Raw genomic sequence first — 19,566 nt, forward strand, 5'->3', positions numbered from 1 at the left:
GCAAATCCATCAATAAAAAATAAAATACAATGAAACATTTCTGGAAGTTCTGAGTGTCATCTTCTCAGGGATGATAGTATTGGCCCAATGTCCAACCATGGGGATGTCAGCCTCCCACCCCAAGGCCAGGTGAGGAATCTGTCCCCACTTGGGAGTGCAGTTGAATTAAGTTAAAGATCACCACTGTCCCTAAAGCACAAGGACTGAAGACTGAGCTCTTAAAAGATTTACCGAAGACTCTAAGCAGTATGAAGCCCATAAGAAAAGGAAGAGGAACTTGCTGGATTATCACCATCCAGCAAGAGTGGGAAAAAGAAAGTGTTGCCCAGCAGAAGCAGCAGCAGCTACAGCAGGAGAAATCCCATGTGGGTGAGGAGATGATTCTAGAAGCTAGGGCTTGAAAAAGAGCAGCTTAAAACTCTCGGAGCATCCAGGAAGTCGGACCCTGGCCTGTGAGGGCCTCTGCCACCTGACTTGGAAAAACCTTGAGTACACAGTTTCTACCTCATCTTTCTCATCCACACAGACTTCAGACTATAACACAAGCACAAGAACAGCTAAGCTGCCTGTGGTGGCAGATCCCTGAAGCCAAGCACTGAGCGTCACAGGAAATGTTCCCACCATCAAAGGCCTGTGCCACCTTCTGGTAACCTGCCATCTCCAGCTTGCCAGTGACAATGCTGCCGAAGGCACTGAAACTTGGGGAGTCTTCTGTGGGAAATTGTTGAGAAATGAATTCACAAGCATGCATGTTCTCATACCCAGACAAAATGGAGGGCCTGATTATTGCCACGCAGAGAGCAAAAAAGAAATAGTCAGACATGCCTTTTGGGCTAGTGCCCAATTATAAGTGAGTATATACCGGGTGAGTCTTTCTGCTACTGGGTTAACTCACTCAGTATGATCATTTCTAGTTCCATCAATTTGTCCACAAATTTCTAGGAGGCCTGGTGGCACTCAAAGAAAGAATAAGCAGGCTAGCAAGATGAGACTTGATAGCCTATGACCATATAGTGGGGGAGGAGGTCCTGCTCAGTCTTAGACCTAGGGGAGGGAAATAGAGTAAAAGCGGGAGGGAGGGAGGAACATGAGCATACAGGTGATGGGATAACCATTGAGTTGTAATATGAATAAATTAATTAAATTTTAAAAAGATGTTTAAAAAAAAAGAAATTGTCCTTAAGCAGGCTGACCTTGAACGCCTCACTCTTGGCTGGATTCATACTCACCCAACCCAAATGGCCTTCTCTCCCAGTGTAAGTGTGCCCACTCACTGTTCTTATCCAGTGATGTTTCCAGAATCTGTAGCAACTGTCTGCTCTGCCAAGCTCCAGGACACTGGATGCTCTAAGTTAACTGACTCTGGCCTTCAAGAGAGTTCATCCTGCTGGCAGAGAGGCTTTCCACCCTCATGGCAGACAACTTTGTTCTGCAGCTGCACTTCCCTATCAAAGACACAACTGTGACCATCACAGACCTCCGACAAATCCCAGTCACAGTCCAGGGAGACGGCTCATTGGGTAAAGACACTTACTACCAAGCCCAAAAGCCCAAGTTCAAATCCTGGGACCCACATGGCAGAAGGAGAAAACCTACTTCCCATAAGTTGTCCTCTGTCCTCCACTTGTGCACTGTGGTATATGTGTGTACCTCTGCACACACACACACACACACACACACACACACACACACACACACACACACACACACACGGTAGATAGATAGATAGATAGATAGATAGATAGGTAGATAGATAGATGTAACAAAAATAAAATAAAGCATAAGCTAGGAAGAACTAAGAAAAAAAGTAAGAATTATAAACAAAAAAACTAAAGATACAAATGACAGAAATGAACATAATGCCAGTGGTAGCCAAAGCAAGATATCATTCAATCTTATGTTAAAAGATGCAATAAAGGGGCTGGAGAAATGGCTCAGAGGTTAAGAGCACTGACTGCTCTTCCAAAGGTCCTGAGTTCAATTCCCAGCAACCTCATGGTGGCTCACAATCATCTATAATGTGATATGATGCACTTTTCTGGCCTGCAGGTGTACATGCAGGCAGAGCACTATATGTATAATAATAAATAAATAAATCTTTTTTTTTTTAAGATGCAATAAAATCCCATTGTGCATACAGGAAGACTCTAAATGGGATATTTGAATCCAAGGGAGTAGATAAAATATACAAATCAATGCAGGGAAATAATGCAAAAGTGGTTATATTAACTATATTTTATATTATATATAATATATAATTATAATATATATCACTAATAATATATTAATGTCAGTTTAATTTTTAAAAATCTACAAAAGGAGAGGCTCATACATATTCAAACCCTAATTGAGGAGCTACTGACAACCGAGGAGCTTCTGGAGGAGGGAGAGTCAGTTTTCTTTAAAGATGTGGTCCTTGGTAGGACCATGCTTTCCAGTGGATGTTGGCCCCACACCCGTAAGAATATTGGCAATACAAACTCAGTTATATGTTCTCTCCATATTTGGCTCCTAACTCCAAATCCTCATATGTGAGCATTTAATTTACAGTAACCATAGAAACCAAGCAAATAAAAAGGGACCATAGGGGTGGAGAGGAGCAACAGAAAAGGGAATAGCAGGGTCATAGTAATTAGAAAGGGAATTAAGAAAAATGGGGAGAGATTGAGAGTAAGGAAGGATACCTACACAGAAATGGGGAGAGGGTAAAATACTTGGGTTGCCAATGCCCTTCCTCAAAAGTCATAAACTATTTCACAAAAAACATTAATACCAGGCATGAGAATCCCCCTTAAGCCCCTCAAAATATTATAGGTTATTGCTGTTGCTCTTGGTTGCCTCCCAAAGGAGGAAGGTAAGCCCTATTGCTGAAAACACCATGAGCTTCAGACACAGAACCCAAAGGATCCAAGATAGATCTGACCTGAAGGCCTCCTCCCTTTCATAGTGCCAGAAGGAGACAAGCAAGCTTTCAAGGGAGGAAAAAAAAAAATAGAGTCCTACTCAGCTGTGATACCTATGAACTACAAAACAAACAACATGGCATGATAACCCTGGGTGTCATAGTGGCACTCATATCCTGGTGACAACCAACAGAAGTCTAATTGTACTTGAATCCTACTGAACAAGAGTTACTGGGCTTAAAGGCCACTCAACCATGCCTGGTACTAAAACCCTAGACAATTACCCAGAGCTAGAGAGGTCATGGATCTTGGAGGAGAATCTACAACTGCCGCTTTACTAAACTAGGACAGCTCCTAACTGCCTTCCGAATATTTACTCATATATTCACAAATAAATGTAGTTCTTAACAAAGTTCTCAACAAAGAAACATCTCTTCACAGCAAATGGAGGCCATTACGGAAACCTACAACTGATCAAAATGCAGAGAACAAGTGGCTGTGTGGTCCCTGCCCCAGCTTGTCTGTCTACAACACAGTTCCTGTTGTGGTAAGGCTCAGGAAACATTGAGGAAGATGGGGCGGAAAGCTGTAAGTGTGTGCGTGCGTGTGTGTGTGTGTGTGTGTGTGTGTGTGTGTGTGTGTGTGTGTGTGTGTGTAACAACAAATTAAATAAAGAGAAAGCCAGAGGCAATGAATTTGAGAGAGAGTAAAGAGGGCATGTGGGAGTTCTAATGAGGAAAGGGAAAAGAGAAAATAATGTAATTAAATATTTTAATTTTAAAAAGTAAGAGAAAAAAAAAGTAAGAGGATATAACGTTGGGAGTGGATGAAGAGACAGAGGGTAGACCTTGGAGGAGTTAGGGTTAGGAATGGGCATGAATATGATTAAATGCATTGTATGAACATGTGAAATTCTCAAGGAATTACTAAAAAGATTATATTTAAGTCCAATTGTGTTTATTTATTTGTTTGTTTGTTTGTTTGTTTGTTTAGTGAGTGTGGGTTGAAAACAGGGTCTCACTATATAGGCCTGGCTGTGCTGAAACTCACAATGTAGACCAAGCTGACCTCGAACTCACAGAAATTGCTTGCTTCTGCCTCCTGAGTGCTGGGATTAAAAACATGCACCACTATGCCTGGATTTTATAACCAGTTTTAAAGGGGTTATTATTGATAAATTTACACTCCACTAAAATACAAAATAATCATAAGCTTTTCGCACCAAGTCACATGGCATTTCATTGGAAAACTGGAAGACGGTTATAATGTGGTATATCCAAAATTAGACTTATATTTTTAACATTTATCACTCAACAGTTGAAAGATTATTCAAAAAAGAAGCACGCAAATGACAGCACAGAAAAAATGAGGCTGCAACATCTCCCTGGTCAGGAAACATCCAGGACTGAATGGCTCCCATGCTCCCAGCTCAGATCCTATACTCTCTTTGTCTAATTCTTCCTGATTGTCTTAACCATTTGGCATTTTTAAGAATCGGGTTCTGTGCTTGATATAGATTTATTTATTTGCCTCTAGAAGGGGTTTGAGGGAGAATGTGTCTTATTCACCAGGGCCGGAGGTGCCAGGACACTTCATCTACATGTTACAAAGCAGCCCTATAAGAAGGAAACTCAGTACTTAATTATCCTATAGGTGTGGGGGGGGGGGGATAATCTACAGGTACAGTTAAAAGGTCATTGGTTGAAAGCCAAGACACCTTATTAGCATAGGGTGGGTATCGCCAGAAATCCCCAGTGCTTGCTGAACAGGAAAGAGTCTGGCCTCTAATCTTCAATGAGGGCTATGTGACACTTCTTAGGGGATCTAGGGTTTCCCAGATCAGGCGAAGAGAACGGGAGTCCGTTGTCTTTGTACAAAGCTCAAAGCCTATCCAGAAATGCTAGATTTCAACCTTACAGAAGGATCTAACAATACCTGCTGTGTCCTATCGAGTAACATATCACATCAAAATTCAGCAGATTGAAATAAGAACAATTTATTTGAATTCATGCTTTTGTAATGAGGCAATTATGCTGGGATATAAAGGGGAGAGTAGGGGTCTAAGCCAGGCCTCTTTGATCTTCCCTGAGTGTTTCTCTCTACCCAACCCCACAGTTGGTAGCTGGCTGGTCAGCTGCCAGTTTTGTGGTCTCATGTTTGTGCCTCTTGGTTGTGAGGAAGGTGGGACACTAGACCTCCAGTTCCTTATCATTGATCAAGTGATCTGGGTTTGTTTTTCTAACAAGAGAGTTCTAAGCACAAGGGCACAAGGGCAAGCTCCAATACATAAAGGTCTCCTGGAATGAGTTTGCTACTTTTCCATTGACTGAAGTAAATCATAGGCCAAGGCTCAGAGTTATTAGATGCAATAGTTGAGAGGTGAGGTGAATCTGCCTGACCAACAATACAGCAAGACTGAATCTCATGAATAAACAACAACAAGCATAGAGGAAACCTAAACTTTAACTATGATATCAAGATGCTGGGCCTTTGGGAAGTGATTAGGGATTAATAAGATCATTAGAGTAGAGCCTCCATGAGTACTCATGGTTTTATAAGGACAAGGAGACCTATACACGTTTGTACAGTCCCTAGTTGTTACCTGTGATGATCTGGGGCATCTTAGAACCTGCCAATAAGAAGATCATCAACAGATAAAATTCTTTGACCTTTGTACCTCAAGAACCACAGGCCCAAATAAATCTCCTTGCTTTGTAATGTACACAGTGGCATTGTGTTATTAGCAACAGAGTATGGACAGGCATAGTCAGCGAGCATACCCCCAAAGGGCACAGAAAGAAGAAGCAAATTAGGGGCATTGCCATAACAAATCCAATACAATGAATTATTCAATAAATGGTGTGGGGGAAATTGAACTGTTTAGGAACAAAGTAGGCTAGACACCTATATTACAACCCAATAAATTCCAGTATTAAAAATTAAATGTAAAAATTACCATATTTCAATAAAAAGCTAACAACAACGTGGAGGAATTGTTTGCAATATGCATGGTAATGGATTACAGACCATAATATTTCAAGAGATGCTTGAAATAAATTCAGAAAGGATAAAGCAGGGGAGGAAAATGGAAATAGATAATTCGCCCAAGAAATAAATAGGCTTTATATTCTATGAATCTCTGTGGCATCTTTGAGACTGAAATCCCCATCAATTGTGAAATGTACTGACACTTCAGAGTTACACAGAGGAGCTAAACAAAAATTTATAATCCCTTCAAATCATCTAAGTCTCTTTGAGTAATAGCAGAGCTCATTTGAACACTGCTAAATCATATCTTCTCTCTTTTTGGAGGGAGAGATTGTGCTGAGTGATGGGACGGGTGTTTCGGCAGAAACCAAGCATCTAACTGCTTAGGTAAGGGCCAACTTTGACAAAATAGCTAACTCATGAATTTGGAAGCCATTGTCACAAAAAGGAAATAAAGACTTCATAATTCACATTAACAAAAAGTCTAAATTTAAAGACATTCCTAAATAAGAAAGACTCCTGGGAAAAAGAAGGCAGCAATCAGGAAGCTTCCTGGTAGCTAGTATGGGTGACTGCTTTGTTTTGAAGATGCATATGAACTCTATGGTCCTAGCTACCATCTCTTACGTGAGAGCACTGTTCATTTTCAGTCTATGTGACAAATCTGGGGAATTCTTTCACCTATAAAACTGATTTTAAAAACAATATGATAGAAAAAAGCAAATTGTGAAATGTATGTCTACATCTGCTTCCATTTTATCTATCTGAAAAATAGATAAAATATGATTTATTTTTTCGGATGTGTTAAATGAGACAGTATACATACAGGCTGGGAAATGCTGAGATATTTTAACTGTTTTTTTTTTTTGTCTTCTTTCCTTCTGGTTAGTTTTTTTGGTTGGTTGGTTGTTGGCTTGTTTCGTTTTGGCCTTTTTGTTGGTGGTGGGGATTTTTTTCTGTTTTGCTTTTTGTTTGGGGGTTGTTTGTTTATTTGTTTGGTTGGTTGGTTTTGTCACTGTGGCAACTACCTAACAGAGGCAGCTTAAAGTTTTAATGTTTATTTTGGATAGAGGTTTCAGATACTTCCATGCTCAGAGCCAGCTGACCATGCTTTCAAAACCATCATGGAGAAAGGACATGGTACAGAATGCTGCTCACCTCACCGGTCCAGTAATCAGAGAGTGCCAGGGAGGAAGACACCGGAGACCAATATATTCCCCAGCAACTTAGTTCCACTAACTAGGCCTTCTTAGTTTCTACCACCTCTTAATAATGCCATAAAAGTAAGAATGTGGGGCCTGAAAAGATGGCTCAGAGGTTAAGAACACTGGCTGGCTGCTCTTCCAAAGGTCATGAGTTCAATTCCCAGCAACCACATGATGACTTGCAACCATCTATAATGAGATCTGGTGCCCTCTTCTAGCCTGCAGGCACAAATGCAGGCAGAACATTATATACATAATAAGTGAATAAATATTTTTTAAAACAGGAATGTATTAGTCTGGTAGCCCATTAATGATGTCAGAGCCCTCAGAAACAAAATCCTCCCTACAAAATCATCTACCAGAAGTCAAGCCTTTGGAGAGTACACTTCATATGCCAACCATAACACCTTCCTCTGTCAGTTCTTACTTACTGGTGATGATTTTTAGGCTGTTGGCATCTTCCTATCTCTCCGCATTTCCCCAAACTTGACCACATTGTGAAGTTATGTTTTCTTCCTGCTTAGTGTGCCATGTGAGTTTCTTGTTTGCTTAGAGAGTGGGGAGAATTTTTTTTGTTTCACTTAGCAATGAAGCATGTGTTCTGGGCTTTATTTTGAAGTTCTTCATTTCCCCCCCCCCTAGAATTTAGTGACATTTACTACATAATCATGAGCTTACATTGCTTGACTGACTGATTTTATGTTAGGCACCTAAAACATTTGGCTATTTCAAAGCTGATTTGTTCTATCAGTAACACCGATGCCAATCACAAGCAACTTAGCTTGTGAGAAGGAACCAGTTTTCAATCTATTCTCAAGAAAATGTATTTGTGCCATAATATTCCAAAACTCTTTCTTATTTTTCGGTAAAATTTAATATTTCTTTTTATGAGGAAAGAGCCAGTCAAAATCAAGAAACAGTCCAGATGCATGCTATGGCTTGAATATTGCTTGAATGTGCACCACATACACACACACACACACACACACACACACACAAGCCAGAAGCATGCATGTTGGAACCGTGGCCTCCAGTGTAGTGCTAAAAGCTGGTGGGCACTTTAAGAAACTTATTTATTGTAACCACAGTAGAGAAAGCATCAAGGCTAGCTTTTAAGGATGGGCTACGTCTCAGAAATGGGTTAGTTCCACAGGAGCAGACGGTTCTCCCGCTTCCATTCTCACTCTATCTTTAATACTTACTTCCCACACACACATGTCTGCACGTGATGCTATCTACCATGAGGCTCTTGCTAGAAATCAGCACCAGCTGCACACTTGAAACTCTGTGAGCTGAATAAACCTTTCTTTCTTTACAAGCGTTCTTAGAGCAACACAAAACAGACTGATAAACTCACTCTTTCCAATAAACAAGTAAATAAATATATTAAATGTATGGGTCGGTATAGCCAGGTACCTAAACTCACTTATGGACAGGCCAGAATGATTGGTATGTTAATGTCGTAAATGGTTACATCTACAGATGAGGGTAAGGCCTGCTGGAAGGGCAACAAAGGGAGACTCTTGTGGTTCGTTCTATATGTCTCACATTGTCTCAATCCTTTACACTGAGAATGTATAAGTCATCTACTTGTTAAATAACTTTGAATTTTCCAACAGGATTATAGCATGAAATGGGCCAATATTGTAGTTTTGGGTTATATACAACTATGCTTCTATTTGGCAAATACTCAAATATAACAGTACAAACCAAATAAAAAAAGAATATATATTGGTAAAGTCTAACTTTGCAAAAGTTTGTAACAAAGCTTGTGAAATATGAGCAGATTTGGCACATGATAGCAAATGTTTTGTGCCATTTTATTCATATTCTGCCTAGAAACTGTGGAATTTACTTTCTCCATGTAGCGTATCTGTACCACATCGCCTTACCTTCTGAATGCTTGAGTTAAGGCAAGGCAAGGCCAAATCTCAAAAATATATATTTAAAAAGTTTAACAGAAGAATCCTAGCCAAACTTGATGGTGGATTGTAGTAATTCTAGCTTCTTTGGGGCAGGGGGTGGGACGAGTGACTCAAGATTAAAGTTTGTGTAGGCTACATAGCTGGTCCAAGGCCAGTCTAGGTAAACCAGGGAAACACTGTATCAATTTAAAAGTTCTGAGAGTATTGGCCTAGCATTGTCAATGCCCCAGTATGAGTGTGCATGAGAGAGAGAGAGAGAGAGAGAGAGAGAGAGAGAGAGAGAGAGAGAGAGAGAGAGAGAGAAAGAGAGACAGAGAAAGAGACAGAGACAGAGGGACAGAGAGAGAGACAGAGAGTTAGCAAGCAGTACAAATAACAATGTACTTCAACAATGCACAGTTGTGAGTTCAAGTCCACGATGCCCTGTTTCCTTCATAAGCTTCAGTTCACTCTTGTATAAAATATGCATTTCTAAGACAACCTTAAGAATATAAAGGTTAAAGTATTGCCAATGTGTACACTTAACATATCCTTCTTTGCAAAATCTGCCGATTTGCCTTTGGAAGCAAGCTAGAAGTCTGGGGGGAAATCTAACAACAAGATTGTCAGACATGAAACCAAAAAGTGAGCTTGGAACCCAACAAACTTTCTTCCCAAACAAGGAAGAACATCATTAACGACTCATTGTCTGCTACTGAACCGTGGGAAGACATCCTGACATTAGGACTCAAAATCACACAGTGGTCCTGGCTTCTGAGTAGCCGGAGGCAGACGAGTTGCTCTCACCACGAATGAAGTGAAGTAAGAACCTAAGGCCTCAGATCCCCATCATCTACGTCTAGGTAGACCACGAGGACACCAGGTCTCCACAGATCCCTGTGCAGTGTCTTGGGCTTTTAGAAACATAATGAAAGTAATCAATACAAAGAAGGAAAACAACCTGGTGTGGTGGTGCATGCCTTTAATCCCAGCTCTCAGAGAGGCAGAGGCCGGCAGCTCTCTGTGAGTCCAAGGCCAGCCTGATCTACAAAGTGACTCCAGGACAGCCAAGGCTAGTAGAGAAACCCTATCTCAAAAACAAAAACTACAAAGGGAAAGAATTTAAGAGGTGAAAATATCAAGTTTATGAGTGACATAAGCCTAGAAAAAGGATCAAGGGTTTTTGATGTGAGAGAGTGTAATCCAAGCAATCAAGAGGGAGAAAAAAAAAAATGATGGTTTCTGGAAAGAGTAGAATTTTAAGTGTTAAATGACCTAAGCAATGGATTCATCTCAACAAGTATCGCTGAAAAGCATGGCCTCAGATGGACAGATCCAACCAGTCTGTGATTTGTATCAGCCCATCCATCCTTCTTCAGAGCCCTGAAACAATATCACCCTGTGTGACTGTGGACTATCACACCGAGGTAACAGAAAATTTCTCCTTGAGAAGACAATGGGGTTTGGGATACCTGCCTCTTTGGAACTGTGGAGGGAGAGCCACGTTGCCAGGGAGACCAAGTGGGATCAAGGACAGCCCCTCATAACTAGCCTGCATAAATGACGCTTGTGACAAGGAGGTCTGTGCTGCCAGCATCAATAATTCACAAGAGGCAATCTGAGCGTGAATTACTCCAGCTGAGGGTTTTTCATGGTGCATTTTAAAGCTGTCTGGTCTCCCTTTTCCATACACTTAAGTGGCTGGCCTCTATAGTCAGTGCTTTTGAAGGGAAATGCCCCCACGTTTCTGGGTTTCCACAGGGAGGCATCACGCCCAGGTCTCAATTCATCACTTACTTTCTCTCTCAGCCTCTGGGAAGCAGGAAGAACTTAAGTGATGGGTAAATTTAGAAAGCATAACTGTGTACTCCCTCCCTTCTTTCTCTCAGAGGGAGCTTGCCCTTCCAGAATATGCCTGCAGGCCTGGCATAAGCCTCTTGTCTTGCAAGCACAAAGCTTAACACTCAGGACCCACATTAGAAAGCATCTAGGCATAAAGGCATTTTACACACTTAGCCATCGCCTCAACCGCCAGGAGAAATGCCCTTGTTTGACATTTTACTCAGATGTTGTGAGTCTGGTGGGGGAGGGGGAGACAAAGGTGCCGTTAATTAAAACTGTCCTCGGTCGCCTATAATATGATGTATTAATTTTAACACTAGCATAAATACTACATTGTTTAGAGGGTCTTAAGAAGATGCCTTCGTGCATGCTATGAGAGGTCACAACCCCATGGTCACAAATTGTCCTCTCTGGAGAATAACCCAGGTTGTCCTCTTGCCCAAGAGCTGAGAAAGTTCTAGACTCCACAGGGAGCCAGCCAAATTAATCCAGCTTTTTTTTTCCAAGTTTGAGAAAAGGTAGATATACCTTAGAAGGAAAATCTCAGAACCCAGCTTGATACTACAAAGAAAGAAGCAGGGCCTCTCTCTGTACAAAGGGATAAGTCTCCAGGTGAATACCCAGAGACTCCAGGCAACCACACTTCCAGACTCTTTCCGGGGCAAGGCCTGCGGATGATGGCAACAGGCCTCCGAGAGACTGTGCCCACCGTATAGACATTTGCCTAGATGCTTTCTGTTGGGTGGTTCTCTAGTTGTTAGGCCTGGCAGGTCTCCTGACTAGAGGAGTTTAAACATCTGTAGATCAGATAGCAGGGTACCATCTGTGTTCTCTAACTAGGGTTCTAGGGCCCAATACGCTCCCCCAAGGTAGAGACTTAATACTTATACATCATAGTCTCCCTCTTCTCTGGCTCACCCAACCAACCTCTATCTACAGCCTGGAAGGGACAGAGCATTTAAAGAGGCAGGTACAAAATGAAACCAATTATGGTAATACGGCTTGGTCTCTCTCTTCTCTCCTTTCCACTCTCCTTTCTTCCCTCTACCCTCTTCCCTTCTCTTTTCTCTCTCTGTTCCAGTCAGGGAGATGGGCATCTGGGAAGGGGTAGGAGGTCATCCTAAGAAAAGCAAACCTCCTTAAGTCTCATCTAAAGCTAGAAGCTTACATTCATGGAAGACAGAGTCAACCAATCTTTCCAAGGCTCTGTCTTGTCCTGTTGGTCAGCTGCGTCTTTGAGGTTTGTGGTGTTGGCATGTCTGTGCTTCTCGTCTTCTCTGTGTAGCCCTCCTTGTCATTGCTATCGGAAGGTGGGTTCTAACACGTTCCGGATGCTGAGTCTTTTGGTAGCAATCCTCCTGTAAGGCCACACCAGGGTGGGGGAGTTACCTCAGACCTAGCTAAAGCATTAACAGTGTGTACACGTTGAGTATTTACAATGTAGATGTGTTTCCTCTTGGTTAGTTGACTCTTTCAGGCATTTTATCCCAGTAGGTGAAAGCTGACGAACACTCCCAGAATGCCTCACACTAGAGGTTGCTCTGCTTTTAGAGCAGCCTCCAAACATGTGTTTAAATTAATAAGTCGACAAGGTAATTCTGTTGTCAAGGATCCTAATGACACATGGTACGGTGCCTTAGGCGTTCAGACACAGGAGAGGCAGGTGTTGACGTGAGGCCCTGCTCACACGGAGATCTGTGAATCTCAAAAGCCAGGCCATAGAAACAGAGGGCAAGAGATTCAGTGTCTGCGTGAACACATGCTCTCGGCAGCGGAGACTGGAACTCAGGCTCCATAGCCACTTCTCCCTTGTCACCTGCAGTTTTTTGCTTTTCTCTATTCCATGAAAATTGAAAATCAGTCACCAGGCTGACATCAAAGAAGAACTAAAAGAATGCAAGCTATTCTGGAGTATTTCCTTTTGTGTAAGATAGACAGGCATGAATTCTAGCTCTTGGGGTTAATATCCTGCTTTGTCCTGCATTCAGAGACAAACTTTGTCAAAATAAGACAAAATTTAAGCGAAGATTACTATTTTCTTAATTTAAATTCTCCTACAAAAGCCACTGCTTGACATGTTCACAAACCCATCAATAAGTCAAGCCAGCATCTACATATTTTGACACACCTGCTTATAATGTTAATAATATATGATAAAAATAAGATTCTTTTTTTTTTTAAATCAAGGTGTTTAAAATAAAAGTAAGACATAGGAAATAAACAGCTCAGTCTGTTGAGTGTTTGGCACACTTCAATACATCACATGATGTGTGCTCATACCACCTACCATGCACCAACACATACACATGCACACAGGCACACACATCATCATCATCATAATAATAATAATAAATACAATTACATAAGCCAAGTGTGGTGCCTCCCATTTGTAATCTGAGCACAGGAGATTTTGGGGAAGAATTGTCATAATTCAAAGGCAGCTTGAGCTACACAGCTACAAAGTTAAATCTTGTCTGAAAACAAACAAACAAATAAATAAAGTAATTAAATATCAGAAAGGTAACTGCATTTATTTTTTCTTATAAAGAGGTAGATACATTTGATATAAATTCCTTTGATGTGTGTTCATTTTTGTTGTTTGTTCTTTTTATTCTCTATAGCAAAGATGGCAAACCTTGTCTATAAAGGGCCAGGCAGTAAATAACTTCAATTTTATGGGCCATATACTCTGTCCCAATTACTCATCTCTGCTTCTGTAGCAACAAAGTAGGCAGGATAGTTGAAAATTCGTGTGCATAGCCAAATGTTGCCCTAAGAATAATTGTCTCACCTCAAGTCTACAATTGCACACACTTTATTGCATGGCAACATGGGATAACCCGGCATATAAGGTTTATTTTATGCTCGTATAGGTTGATTGACATATCTATATACAAGCACACTTTCGTCTCTTTCTTCTGTAATTACTTGCAAACCTTGTTTCTCTGTGGAAAGTATAAGTTTTTTAATAATGGGGACTGACTGTGATGGTTAAGATTGACTATCAACTTGATGAGATTTTTAACTTACCAAGGAAACAAATCTCTGGGCATGTCTGTAGGGATAGTATCTAGATTAGTTGGGTCAAGAAGACTCACCCTCCATAGGAAACACCGTTCCATAGGATGAGGTCTAGGATACAATGTGACCAGCTGCCTCAAGCTCATGCTGCCATAAACGGTATCCTCAGATTGCTGTCTAAAATAAGCCTCTCAAAAAAAAAAAAAACAAAACAAAAACAAAAAAAATAAATAAATAAATAAATAAATAAATAAATAAAATAAGCCTCTCTGTTTAAACTGTTAAGACAGATATTCTGTCACGATAGCCAGGCAAGTAACAACACAGGGACGTTCTCCTAGAACATTTTACCATCTAAGATCTGAATTTAAATCCCAGATGTGTTGTTTATCAGCTGTGTAGCACGGGACAGTTTCTTCTTTGTTCCGTGTCTGCTTCTCCCACTGTAAATTAGGAGATGTCCACTATTTAGCGACGATGCAAAGATGGCATAACTGGACCTAGGCCCTCTACATGGATGTAGCCGATGGGCAGCTCAGTCTTCATGTGGGTCCCCTAGTAAGGGGATTGGAGCCTGTCTCTGACATGGACTCTGTAGTCTGCTTTTCTATAGAACCCAGGTCGACCAGTCTAGGGGTGGTACCACCAACAATGGGACAGGCCCTTCCGGTCTATCACTAAATAAGAAAAATGCCTTATAGGCCTGTCTATCTGTCTCATGGAGGCACTTTCTCAATTGAGGCATTCTCCTCTCTCATAACTCTAGCTTGTGTCAAATTGACATAAAACCACAGTACAATCTCTAAGGCAGGGTGACTCCGTGTAATCCCAGCACGTGGGAGGCTGAGGCAGGAGGATCTATAGTTCAAGGCCATCTGGGATACACAGCAAGTTCAAGACTAACTTATGTTCCTCCCCACACTCCATGAGTGTGGCATGAGTAGAGGGAGGGGAAATATTGTACATATTGTGAGAGAGAAAAATAAATAAATGTTTTTAAAATTATTTAAAAGGCTTTATATTTTCTGTGCTGGTAATCAGTTAGCATAGGTCACATTATAGGCACTGCACATGATTGGAGAGGAATTTTAATCTAGCAACATGGCTGCTTTGGTCACATGCAAAGAACTTCTAGGTCTTTGTGGTTAGGCTATGATGACACAGCTTTATTCCCTCTGGCTGGAATATAGGCATGCCCTTAGTATACACCTTTATTCCCAAACAATGAAGGTTTGAAGAAGGAAGCACCCATGTTTGAAAGTGGTGTCTAACTGAGGAGAAAGGAGTCAGAGAAAGGAAACGCCCAACTCTCACAAGAACAGAGAGAAAAAAAGAAGCTTCTTAAGAGCAGTAAAGTAGAAAAGGAGAAAAGTTGAGTAGAGAGTTCTTTAGGAAAGACTGTGCAGGAGAGTAAAGCACAGGCAGCTCATGCAGTTCAGTTCAGTTCGTTGAGGTCAGAAGCAGAGCGATTCAGAGAGAAGCCAAGCTGAATCAGTCAGCTTGAAGAGGAATTTGAGCCAGAAAAGCTGAGTTGAACCACCCAGCCAGAGTTCCAAAAGAACTCAAGGGTGAGCTTGTTCAGCAGTAAGCCTCTGGGACAACTACATCTGGCAAATACAAGATAGTTTTACACACGATGTTTAACATATAGAGTTATTTTCAAATCTATTCACTGATTAAGGAAATCAAAGGCTCTTCCTCTTCAGGACCCATATGATGCTACTCACAAGGGCTAACTCTCTTAATAAACATTACCTGAAGGGTAATTTGCCTCAACTTCCTTTCTACAAGGCTGTAACATCCTTTGTAATCTGTAGCACTCCTAATGGCCTCACCTTTCCACGAACCATAGGAAACATGCAAATCACAGCACCAGAGAGCAAATACTTCAGAATATGTTCTGAGAAAGATGCTTTAAGATCCTCATAACCCAAAGGTCCCAATTAATTTTATGTAATAATTTTTAAATTGTATGAATGTTTATTCAGATAATATCCTAAGTATGTTTTACATAAACAATATTTATTCTTAAGGTCTAGTTAGACGGTAGGCACAGAGCTGAAAATCTGCATTCATCCTCAGATCCCACAAGATATTGAGAGAGCACTGACCCCTGGGAATTATCCTTTGACTTCACAGAATACTCATGCCCCTGCATACACACATACATGCACACATCTACATACACATGCATAGACATTTACACATACAACCAGTACATATATAAGTGAATAATTTATTTTAAAAACAATTATTTATTTGTTTATTCACTCACTGTATAACAAACCTAGAGTGCAAACATGCTAGGTTTGCCCTCTTCCACGGAGCAACATCCCCAGCCATGAAACATTTTTATACCAAATTATTAGTGTATGGTATTAGCTAATATTATCTAGCATAATAAAATGCTTCTTTATGCTACATAATTTATATTTATATATAAACTATATATATTTATTTATATTTATATATAAACTATATATATAAACATATAGTTTATGCTATATAATTTAAAATAAGCATTTTTTTAAATTATGAAGTATACAAAGTTACTGACCCAGTGACTCGGATAACAAAGGCCTAACATATTTCTCCACCAACCTTTGGCAGGATGATGCTTGAGAACAAAGCGAGTATCCAGTCAACAGATATGGCAGTACATGGTTCCCTCAGCTCCATTCATCTTAGTATGTGTTACCGGTACTGGCAACTATTCCATTCACATCCACCTAATGTATTTGTTAGACAGCTAAGATGATGTGATGGATGCAGCCTATCATTTTTAAGATAAGCTACTAACTTATCATCGGCTTGAGGGGTAAGCACAAACTTAAAGTCAGTCTCTTTGGTGTGCACCTGCTTAATGATGTGATAATGGGCCGAATTTGTTCTATGATAATTACTGTACTTTGCAAGCTGTCTCAGGTGTATTTTTACAATTTATTATCTCAGTTCTAGAGGGTAGGAAGCAAGCAAGAGCTTAGCAAGGCAGCGTTCCAAGTTTCTTTTCGGCGCTTGCTGATTGTTAAGACAAACGGACATTAAAGTGAAAACAAACAAGACAGCCTTCTGTCTCTAGAGCACTGGATCTGTGTTAGTTTGCGGTGATGATGGTCTAAACTCCAGGTCACTCTGAAGTGGTCAAAGGTCAAACTGTCAAGACACAAAAGGGAAGACTTTAAAAGGATATTGGGTCGATGAGAGCACTTTGTTGCCACTTTACTTTTCTCCTGGGGGTCACAAAAGAAAGAAAGAGAAATCTGAGAAAATTGAATCCTCTGGCATCACCAGAAAATATATAATATAGTATATAGCCTTAAAGGGACATTGAGGTCATTGCAATTTGGGAGCTGTCAGGAAAGAGATTTTTTTTTTTTTTTTTTTTTGCAGTTCTGCTAAGATAGCAGAGTTTATGAGAAATAAAGACTAAAGGCAAGCTATTGGTGCTTAGGTGTGTAGCGTCAGGATTTCCAAAGGAGAAATTCTTTAGTGATAATCAATTCAGATTGAAGATGTGTCACCCTTGTTGAGGCTGAATTCCCTGAGCACACTTATGAGCTACAGTGAATTCTTTGGCTTCCACCCTTAACAAACAGGCCACCAGAGACTGCTGAAGAAGATTAACTGAATCCTATAGTAACTAGAGAGGCAGGTAATTAGAAAAGTAAGTCGGGTGGGGGAATGACAGATGATGCATTGTACATTAAATATAAATGATCCTTGCAGTACACATGCCATGGCTTGTGCACTCTAGTTGGCGCCTGAGAACTTCCTATGCATACATAAATATTGCTTCTGACAGAGATCTGGCCACAGATAATAATGCCTACTGTTTATTGAGCAGCTTAGCACTTCTATTCATCTCATTTCATCTTCATCTCAATTGCTCAAGGAGGATTCTATGTCCATTTAATAAACAAGGAAAGAGAGCCTGGAAGAGACTTGGAAAGCTGGCCAAAAACACAGAAATAATAAACTCCACCACCAGGTCCGGCCCAAGGCTGCCAACACCAAAAACTATGCACCTTCAACTGCCCCAAGCCAAGGTAATAGCTAGTGTTGGCCACAAAGTGATGTCAACTGCTTTTTAAAAAGCAATACAATTTTAAGCCCCGTGTTGTGTCCCATGCCTTCGTGCCTAGCACTTGGGAGGCAGAAGCAAGAGGATCTTTGTGAATTTGAGGACAGCTTGTTCTACATACTATGTTCCAAGCCATCCAAGGGTACACAGTGAGACCCCATCTAAAAACAACATAAAAACACAAGTTAAGTGTTATTTCATTTGTTAATAAGAAAGCTGGTGTGATGTTTCAATCATTTCAAGGGAGATTCTCTTTAAAAATTCTTACCATGTAATGAGTCCTTAGGAGATGCGTACTAACTCCTGCTCAAAAGTACTTTAGAAGCCTATAAATTGTATAATAATACTCAAATAGACTATATTTGAAAAATACAAAATTTGGGAAACTGGGAACCAAGGAACTGGTTCATTCTTTAAGGAGATGAGATAATGATTGAATTTCCTTCCTGGTCCTATGGCCCCATTTTCTCTCTGCCCAGCAGAGCCTTCTTCCAATTCCTGGTCACAGAAGACTCTGTAGTCCAGGTGACCAGCTGGCTCTGTTGGCCCAATTTTACAGTCTCTTGCATGTCTATGTAAACTCTTCCTGAGACAGAATACCCATTCGGAGAAGCCAGGCCATGACTAAGGCAGGTCTACAGTAGGCACTGACTGACCAGTGTTACAACACTGAACATCAGATAGATGAAAAAAGCACTGTCTCTATCACACTGGGCTAGGAGTACCCAAATCTTCCCAGGAGCACTCAGATCTTGGTGCATTTGCTCTGTCCTATGCCCTGCCCTGGGCCTGACTTGTTTTTCTTGCTCAGCTGTGGCTGTAATGCTGAGAAAAAAAACAAGGTCAGATTAGACATGGGAGGCACAAAGCCTCACCTCACCCTGGCTTTTCTCTGAAGCCAGCAGCTGACCTTGCAACAACGGACTGACTCTAAGCAGTCATCCCAGCTGATTGGCGCCTTTGTCCACACTTCAGGGCATCCTGACTCTTGCTTATCACTGATCTGCTGTTTTAACAGGTTCTTAGTTTATTTACTTTCACTGTGCCCATGCCACAGTGCATTTGTGAAGGGAGCGAACAACTTTGTGGAGTCAGCTCTCTCTTCCACCTTTACATGGCTTCCATGAATCGAATTCAAGCTATCAGTCTTTACAGTAAAGGACTTTCATCAACTGAGTCAACTGGCTGCTCCTGACAGGTAGCTGGGCATGGGGAATGGAGGATGGTGGCTGGGGGATGGGGGTGGGGAGATGGGGTGTGGGGTGGGGGTGGGGACATGACACAGATAAGCACTGGAGATGCCAGGAAGTTAAGCACACAGCTTGACTTCAGTGGAATGAGGTGTGCACCTGCCAAGATGGATGTGGTTTTATAACCTGGTGATTTTTTCCTACTTGACGAGACAGGTTTTGTCTCTGTCCCTCAGAATTGACTTATCTCAGAACCTTTCCTCTTAAATATTGAGCATTGCATTTAAACCATAAAATCTACTCTTATGAGTGACGTCACTTATGCTAAGAGACTTCTATATTGTCTTAGAGCCAAGCCAATCCTGACATCCACAGGTGTTATGTTTACCTCAGCCAAGGTCCCTAGACCCTAACTTTTGGGCACCATCTCTG

At 41.0% G+C, this 19,566-nt stretch overlaps 1 pseudogene; it reads left to right on the forward strand.

The window, feature by feature from the left end:
• Positions 1-248: 248 nt before the first annotated feature.
• LOC127210115 (STAM-binding protein-like) overlaps positions 249-19,566 on the forward strand; it is a 29,375-nt pseudogene continuing 10,057 nt past the window's right edge.

This window comes from Acomys russatus, chromosome 27 (genome assembly GCF_903995435.1).
Source record: "Acomys russatus chromosome 27, mAcoRus1.1, whole genome shotgun sequence".
Classification (NCBI taxonomy): Eukaryota; Metazoa; Chordata; class Mammalia; order Rodentia; family Muridae; genus Acomys; species Acomys russatus.